Here is an 8,185-nt window from a genome sequence, read left to right on the forward strand (position 1 = left end):
CTCAGCCTCCCGAGTAGCTGGGACTACAGGCGTGCACCACCATGCCCAGCTAATTTTTGTATTTTTAGTAGAGACGGGGTTTCACCATGTTGACCAGGATGGTCTAGATCTCTTGACCTCGTGATCCACCCGCCTCGGCCTCCCAAAGTGCTGGGATTACAGGCTTGAGCCACTGCGCCCGGCCTTTACTTGTTTTTACTTTAATTGTTCATCCTTTTTGTGTCCTATCTAAGAGATCTTTGCCTAATGCAAAGGCACGAATATTTTCCTCTCTGTATTCCAGTTGTATAGTTTTAGCTCTCACTTGTTAGATTCACATTAATTTTCTTATGTAAGGCGAAGGTGGGTCTTTAAAATTTTTAATGAAAATCATCCAGCACCATTTGTTGAAAAGATTAACCATTTCTCATTGACTGACATTGGCACCTCTGTTAAAATTATTCAACCTTAAATGTGTAAATCTATTTCTGGACATTCTTCTGTTCATCTGTCTCTTCTACCAATATCATGCCACTGTGACTATAAAAGAAGTTGTTAGATTTTTTTTTTTTAAATCATAGTTATAGTTTTTTTGTGGTGGAGTAAGGAGGCCAGAAGAAGCAAAAGGTTGACCAGGCACATCTGTCTGGGCCGTTCATTATATCCAGTCCTGTACTACCATTTGGGTGCAAGAAGCCAAGCCAGCAATGACAGGCTACCCTAGACACAACAAGGAAACCAGCCTCTCTGGGTGCCTCTGTGTTCAGTCCGGTCCTCTAGAAACTAGTTTACTACAGTTTATGATTTAAAATTTGACCCTAAGTCACTGAAAGATTCAGTCATCAAGAAATAATTCTCTTTTTGGACATCATACTCTGTATAGCAGTTAAAAAAAAAAAGGGTGAATTAAGGTTCAAAATTAAATTACTAAAAATTATCTAATAAGCATGGCTCATTTATTTTCATAAATTGAAGTTTTTATTATAGTTCGGTTTATTATAAAAATTATTAGCCAGGCATGGTGGCTCACACTTGTAATCCCAGCGCTTTGGGAGGCCAAGGTGGGAGGGGAGGATGGCTTAAGCCCAGGAGTTTGAGACCAGCCTGGGCAACACGATACGACCCTACCTCTACCCAAAAAAAAAAAAAAAATGCTGGGCATGGTTGGTTTCAGCTACTCTGGAGGCTCAGGCAGGAGGATCGCTTGAGCCCAGGATGTCAAGGCTGCAGTGAGCCATGTTCGTGCCATTGCAATCCAGCCTGAGTGACAGAGTGAGACCCTGTCTTAAATAATGAATGTCACTGTCCTTACCCAGTAACCTTAGCATTTGAGAACGATTTCCTAATGTAGGAAAATTGTCCTGCATTATCTCATCCTAGGTAGGCAGATTATGGACTCATTGATAAAATTACTTGCCAGCCATTTATTCAACAACTACTATGTGCCAGGCATTAATTTCTAAGTTACTTTCAAGATACTCAGTTTTCTTTCTGTAAGGGGACAAAATTATGATACAGGATATGATGAAAAGAAATACCCCGACCTGTTAGCCCTCCAGGGCATCAACTTTCAGACCACATAAGTTTAGTTTCCTTCCAGAAGAAATGCTTAAACAAAACTCACTGATAGGAGTTTTAGAGGAATGGGGACCCAAAAGCCACACCCCATTCCAAATCTCCTTTGATTGTTATTCAATAATTAATAATTTCATTAGTTATAAAACTAAGACTAGGCTTCATCTCATGTTTTAAGTATTTTTTAGCTTTCATTATATTCTAACCTATAAATACATCTGGAAAAAGCATGAATTTGAAACTAGACTGCAAGTTGTGAATTGTGCCTAAAATTTTCAAGAAACATGCTCTGCTCTCGAATGCTTAGGCATTCCTGTCTCATACCCTTGGGTTTCTATGAAGTGTATCTAAAGGGTTGCACTCTGGGTTTGGAGTCATAGATCAAGTAAGTGGAATTGGGATAAAATTAATTTACAGCAAATAATTGTATGTCCAAAAAGTAGCAAACGTTGGGGGTTCTTAAGTTTATTTGAAGATTATTACAGAGCTTTGTCTTAGCTCTACAATGGGTTAACTAATGTACTATCGCCTAATAGTTTCAAGTGTATCTAATATCGTGCAGGTGTGTTCATTTTTGCATATTCTTTGATACTTTTCTGTTTATGAAATTGGGGTACAGATTGCAAGTAACATAATAGCTTAAATGAGGTGAGTAATTACTGCCTTTCAGCTGGTACATATTTTTGTTCCACATCTTCAACCAAAATCATACTTAACCTGATTATGAAGTGACCTTAAAAGATTTATTAGAAAGGTTTTTAGAAGTTCCTAGGAAATTGAGAAGCAAACATTTTCTGAAACTGCTTTTATTTTTTGATACTTTTTAAGCATTATATTTCTTACATGAAAAGAGAAAATGTGAGCATTTACATTAAAGAAGAATACAGGTTTGCATTTTCTAAAGGGTAGGTTGGGATTTCATTACAAAATTTCCAGTAACCACCTCGAGAGCTGACTTTAAAGTCTTTTTTCTCATTTGTCCTCGGCATACAAATTGATTAGCTTAATTTATGTTCTGTGATAAAAAGTTGCCTTCAGTAATGCATACAATGGAGATTTTGGTTTTAGAGGTAACTAAAGAAATGTCAAATTATCTAAGTTTTTAAAGTTTCTAATTCTTAAGTGTATGTGTGAATTTTTAAGCTCAGAATTTAAAGGTAACTTACATGTATTTGCGATGTCTAATAATTCTCATGGTTTATTCACTCAAAATTTGCTTTTAAAATTCTTCCACTTTGATAATATTTTGTAATATCAGATACAGTGATCTGATACGGCATTTCTTTTGCCTTTGAAGAGCAAATTGCATTCCCAGTGTTCTGATATCCCAGGTGCTTGTTGGTAAACAAGGAAGTAAATGTCAGTTTCTTCTCCTTTTTTCACATCACATAACTGCCAAGTATCAGGTGCTTGCAAAAATAGGTTCATCCCTATGTCTGATTCAAAGATGGGAATAATTTTTCAGTATAAAATGGGTGTAAAACAGTTGAAACTTTATAGAGAAGATGAGTAAAATAGGAATTTTTTCAGTTCAAGTACATATAGTTTGGATGCCAGGCACTTGAATGTAAAATAAAAGATTTTCTGCCTAACAGTTGTATAAAATACAATATGTGCATTTTATAATTGCTCATAACAGAGCAGTCATCAATAACCTAAAGCAACCAGCCTTGTCTTTTCTTGTTTTAAGTAAACGCTGGGAATGAAGATTTCAGAAGTATTCCCTAACTCAAACCTGAAAAACCTGGTGTTAGTCTTGGGTGATTTCCAGTGACCCTCTGCCTCCCTTCTTCCTGCCCCCTGTGTAGATTTGGAACTGGGCAGCCATTTTTGTTTTTGGAAGGGAAAGGAGACAGATATAATGAATGACTTTTATTGTGCAATATTTCAAACTCTCTTGAATGCATTTGAAGGGATGGAAACTGTTCTGCCCTATGTCATAGCCAAAACAAACAAAACATATTCCCTAAACCTGGATGTGTGTTTCTCTCAAACTGGCTGCAGCTAGAGTTTAGCTCTCAAGCAAGAATTTGGTTTGACAATTTTTAGCCCTTGTTCAACTGAGTATTAGGATAGGTCACAGCCAAAGCAAATACTGTGGGGAAAAATTAATGTACATATTTACAGCTTGCAGGTGGCATTTTTAAAAGTTGGAGATTTGTCTTAAGGAATTGCATTTGTGGTAATACTTTTAAATACACTACTTTTTGTGAATATTTTTTAAATGAACTCTCTCATAATAATGACTCTGAATGTAAATAAATTCTACAGAGGTCCCTGAAGAGTGATAAATGCTTGAATTTAAGTATTTAAAGATTTAGGGACCACTAAGAATCTGAGAATTCTAGGAATATCAGACCCAGCAAATATGCACTAAAACCCCCTTGACAGTAGCCTTCTACTGTCCCCAAGACATCCATTCTAGGAAGCAGCAGTGGCTCCTTTATGACGCAACCCCCAGCATTGTTTACTGACTCCAGCCCCCCTGACTTAGGCTGGTAACTATTCTCTGCTTTGGATCTGTGTGGAGAACCTATTCTGCACCATCAAGATGATTCATTTGGTAATGTGCCATTGTGCTTCATGACCCCGACAAAATGTATTTACTGGTCACAATAATAACTTTGAATATATACCAGCTGGCTCTCAGTTTGTTTCTTAACTGAGAAATATGGGAAACAAATTGTAAGCCAGACAGCTTGCCTTGCATAATGGTAGCAAAGACTTCAACCCAGTGTCATCCCTTTGAAATACAAAATTCTAGCCTTCATTGAAGTTTTGCTGAACATATTAGACATCTGTGTGAATGGAAATAACTGGAAATTCCATTGGCTGCTACTTTTCCATCTAGTAAGCACAGCAGATGAAAAGGCCCACCTCTTGCATCTCCGAAGCACTGCATAGCAGTGGAAAGATAACCTTTTCCCAAGCACTCTGAGATCCAGTTATATTCCCATAAACCAGCCTGACTGGCACATCCCGGGCATATAAAGTTTTCAAGCAGTGCGTGTTGAGTGAGTGTTTTGTAGTTTGTCATGAGTGAGTATGTGGGTATTGCCAAGATCTGTGGCTCAGGCTGTCAAGACGCTAATGTGTGAGGGAGGAGGCACTAGCATCTTGTGGGGGAAAGCAGGCCCCTTTTCACTTTGTACATACTGCTTTCAGTTCTTGGTCTTAGTACTTAAATGTGGTAGGCCATAGAGTTCTTTCTTTGGGTAAAAGGACTAATTGAACACTTTGGTTTATCCAAGTTCTACCTTACTATTTTTGTAACCCTGTGACAGCTGAAGGGATCCCTTTAAACCTAAATAAAATTTTTGGGTTTAAAAACAATTTACCTTCTCCAAGTTCCACTGTGGCTTTCTTTCCTCTTAGAGAGAAAGACCCGGCTTTTCTTTTAAATAAATATTCCACCCCCCCCCATAATAGTTAATCTAGACCTTGTGCCCTCCCCTTTTTTTGGTGCAACTCATACTGTAGTAAGACATACAAAACATCTCTCTAAGATATTGTCAGGTATCTCCCGGCCTCTGGAACACAGAGGGAGACGTGCCATTGCTTCCATTTTTATGAATGAGACAGCCAGAGGGAAGTGGTGAGGAGCAGGCGACAGAAACGCTGGGAAAGGCTGGAGGCCTTTGACCCTCCGCTTATGCTTTATTTCCCTGCCTCAGCCGCCGCCTCCCATCTTGCAGCTGCCCCGGCTTCCCATGTTTGAGGATCTCAGGCCATTTGGATACTTGTTGGCTGCTCTTTCAAAGTTTAGTTGGGCGATCCAGGGAAAGCGACCCACAACAGAGTTTTGAAGCCAACCAGAATCTCAAAAATAATCCACAGTTGCATCTGTTTTCATAACTGATTGATGAATGTTGATTTACATTTTCTTCTCATATTTGGGGTGTGGGAGGGATTGTGAGCAGGGAAGAAGACAAAAGCAGAAGTCGGCCAGGCACAGTGGCTCACGCCTGTCTTAATTCCCGCAATTTGGGAGGCTGAGGCAGGAGGATCACTTGAGGCCAGGAGTTTGAGCCAGCCTGGGCAACATGGCAAAACGCCGTCTCTATTAAAAATACAAAAATAGGCCAGGTGTGATAGCACACGCCTATGGTTCCAGATACTCGAGAGTCTGAGGCAAAAGGATCCCTGAGCCCGAGAGCTTGAGGCTACAGTGAGCTATGATTACACCACTGTACTCCAGCCTGGGCAAGGGAGCAAGATCCTGTCTCTAAAAAAGTGAATAACCCAGAAGGCAGCACTCTGACTAAGGAGCATTCTCAGCTTACTCCCTAAGGGTTTGTGCCCAGTGCCCTAGAGCTGTCCTATAAATGTCTGGGTGGATCTCTACCCTATATTTCTGGAAGAGAAGAAAACAGTGTATCCATTTCTCCGGCAGTTTTGAGGCGTGTGTCCCTTTGACTTTCCCTCTTGCCCTGCCATCCACAAGCAACGCCTGTTTCCACCAGGCCAAAAGCTGTAACAATATTAAGATGTTTTCCTCAACCTTGTCCCCAGAAAGATACTCCGTTTCCAGAAGATTGTTCTCCCTTGGGCATTACATCATGAATTGATTCAGTTCTTGGAGGAAGAAATTGGACAAAATATAATAGATGACCTCCTGGGGAAACATACTTAGGTTGTTAAGTATTCCCATCAGAAAACTAAGAAACTGCTTATATATTACTACTCTGTCCACATTTAAACTTTCACCTTCTTGCAGCTGAGCAGGGTGCTTTTTTCTGTAAGGGTTTTTGTTTTACTGGGGGTCAAACAGAACATTTCTCCTTTATTTTTTTAAGGAATACAAGTATTCTTTGTTTTTTGCCATTACCCTCCCTTCCTCGGCTTCAGGAGCCGGGGCACGACACTAGACCCTAGGGCGATTGGGACGCAGCAGCCTCAAAATGGTGTCCCGCCCCCCCAAGTGAATAGGGAGAAGAGAAGGGGGCCGCTGGGGCCTCATGGCCATCAGGAAAGGGACAACGTTTGCTGAATGTTTGGAAGAGATAACACAGTTGTGCAGATAGCGTGGCTTTGTATGCAGCATCCGTGCTGGAGAAGAGGCTCAAGTTCCTCTTTCTTGGGAACTGGTTCTCAGGGAAAGACGTTAATGACTGATGAAATAACTCCCATAATAAACAGTGCAGTAAGAAGTGTGGGAGCTGTTTGCTTTTCCAGGTTCACAAGCTGGAGTGGAGAAGAGACCCAGGAGAACTGGCTGTGTGCGTCTGCTGGCGGCGGACAGTGGTCACTGGGAGGGAAAAGCTGAGAAGCGGGAGGGACGAAGCAATGAAAGTGATGAGCTTTCATCGCCAAATGCCCAGCTAGTGACTGGCAGCTTGCCGGTGTCCAGCGCCCGGTTAACAGATTGAAGCGCCAGGAGCGAGTTGGCTGCCTGCTTTGGCAGGATGGTTGAACACTAGATTGGTAGGGCTGATTGCTTTCTTGGAGACAGGAGCATGCTAACCATGTCGGCCAATCTCAGCATTGTCTTGTCTTATAAATCTCCAATGGGAATATTAGCACAGCTCCCCAGCTCACTGAAATCTATACCTCTGTCCTAATAAAAGCCCTCCTGTTGCCCCAGCCAGGCCCCTGACTCAGCTTTGGTGAGGCCAGCTCTTTGCTGAGGTGTGCAGGTAAGGAAACGGCAAAGCCCCTGCTGGACTCTAGTCAGGGGAGATGGAAGGATGAAGGAAATTGAATGAGGGGTACATGGGACCTCTGCTGTTTTTTGCAACTTCCTATGAATCGTCATTATTTCAAAATCAGTTTTAAAAAGTGCTTAAAACAACAAAAGTGTGAGTCTCAGTTACTTCATCTGTAAAGTGGGACTAATAGTGATGCCTCCTTTATGGGACCTCTATGAAAATAACACAGATATTCTGAATTTGCTTTTATCAGCCCAGCATCCTACACCTTGCCATAGACACTTATTCCCTTGATCACAGTGTAACCAAAAGATGAAAAATACTCCATCGCATTGTTTATCCACAGTGTTGTCACTGCAGCAGGGGTGCTACCAAGTGCCTTCGTTTTATGTGACTTCATTATACACCCACATTACTGATAAGGAGCTGAGACTTTTTTTTTTTTTTTTTTTTTGAGATGGAGCCTCACTCACTCTGTCACCGGGTTGGAGTGCAGTGGTGCGATCTCAACTCACCGCAACCTCCGCCTCCCAGGTTCAAGCGATTCTCCTGCCTCAGGCTCCTGAGTAGCTAGGACTACAGGCGTGTGCCACCACCCCCATCTAGCTAATTTTTTGTCTTTTTAGTAGAGATGGGGTTTCACTGTGTTAGCAAGGATGGTCTCAATCTCCTGACCTTGTGATCCACCCACTTCCGCCTCCGAAAGTGCTGGGACAGTCATGAGCCACTGCACCTGGCCGAGACTTTTTTTTAAGAGACAGGGTCTCACTTTGTTACTCAGGGTGGAGTGCAGTGGCAGGATCATACGTCACTGTAGCCTTAAACTTTTGGACTCAAATGATCCTCCTGCCTTAGTCTCCCAGATAGCTAGCACTGCAGGCATGTGCCACCACATCCAGCTAACTCTTTCTTATTTTTTGTAGAGACAGGGTCTGGTTATGTTGCCCAGGCTGATCTCAAACTCCTGTCCTCAAATGATTCTC

This window comes from Cebus imitator, unplaced genomic scaffold (genome assembly GCF_001604975.1).
Source record: "Cebus imitator isolate Cc_AM_T3 unplaced genomic scaffold, Cebus_imitator-1.0 Scaffold221, whole genome shotgun sequence".
Lineage (NCBI taxonomy): Eukaryota > Metazoa > Chordata > Mammalia > Primates > Cebidae > Cebus > Cebus imitator.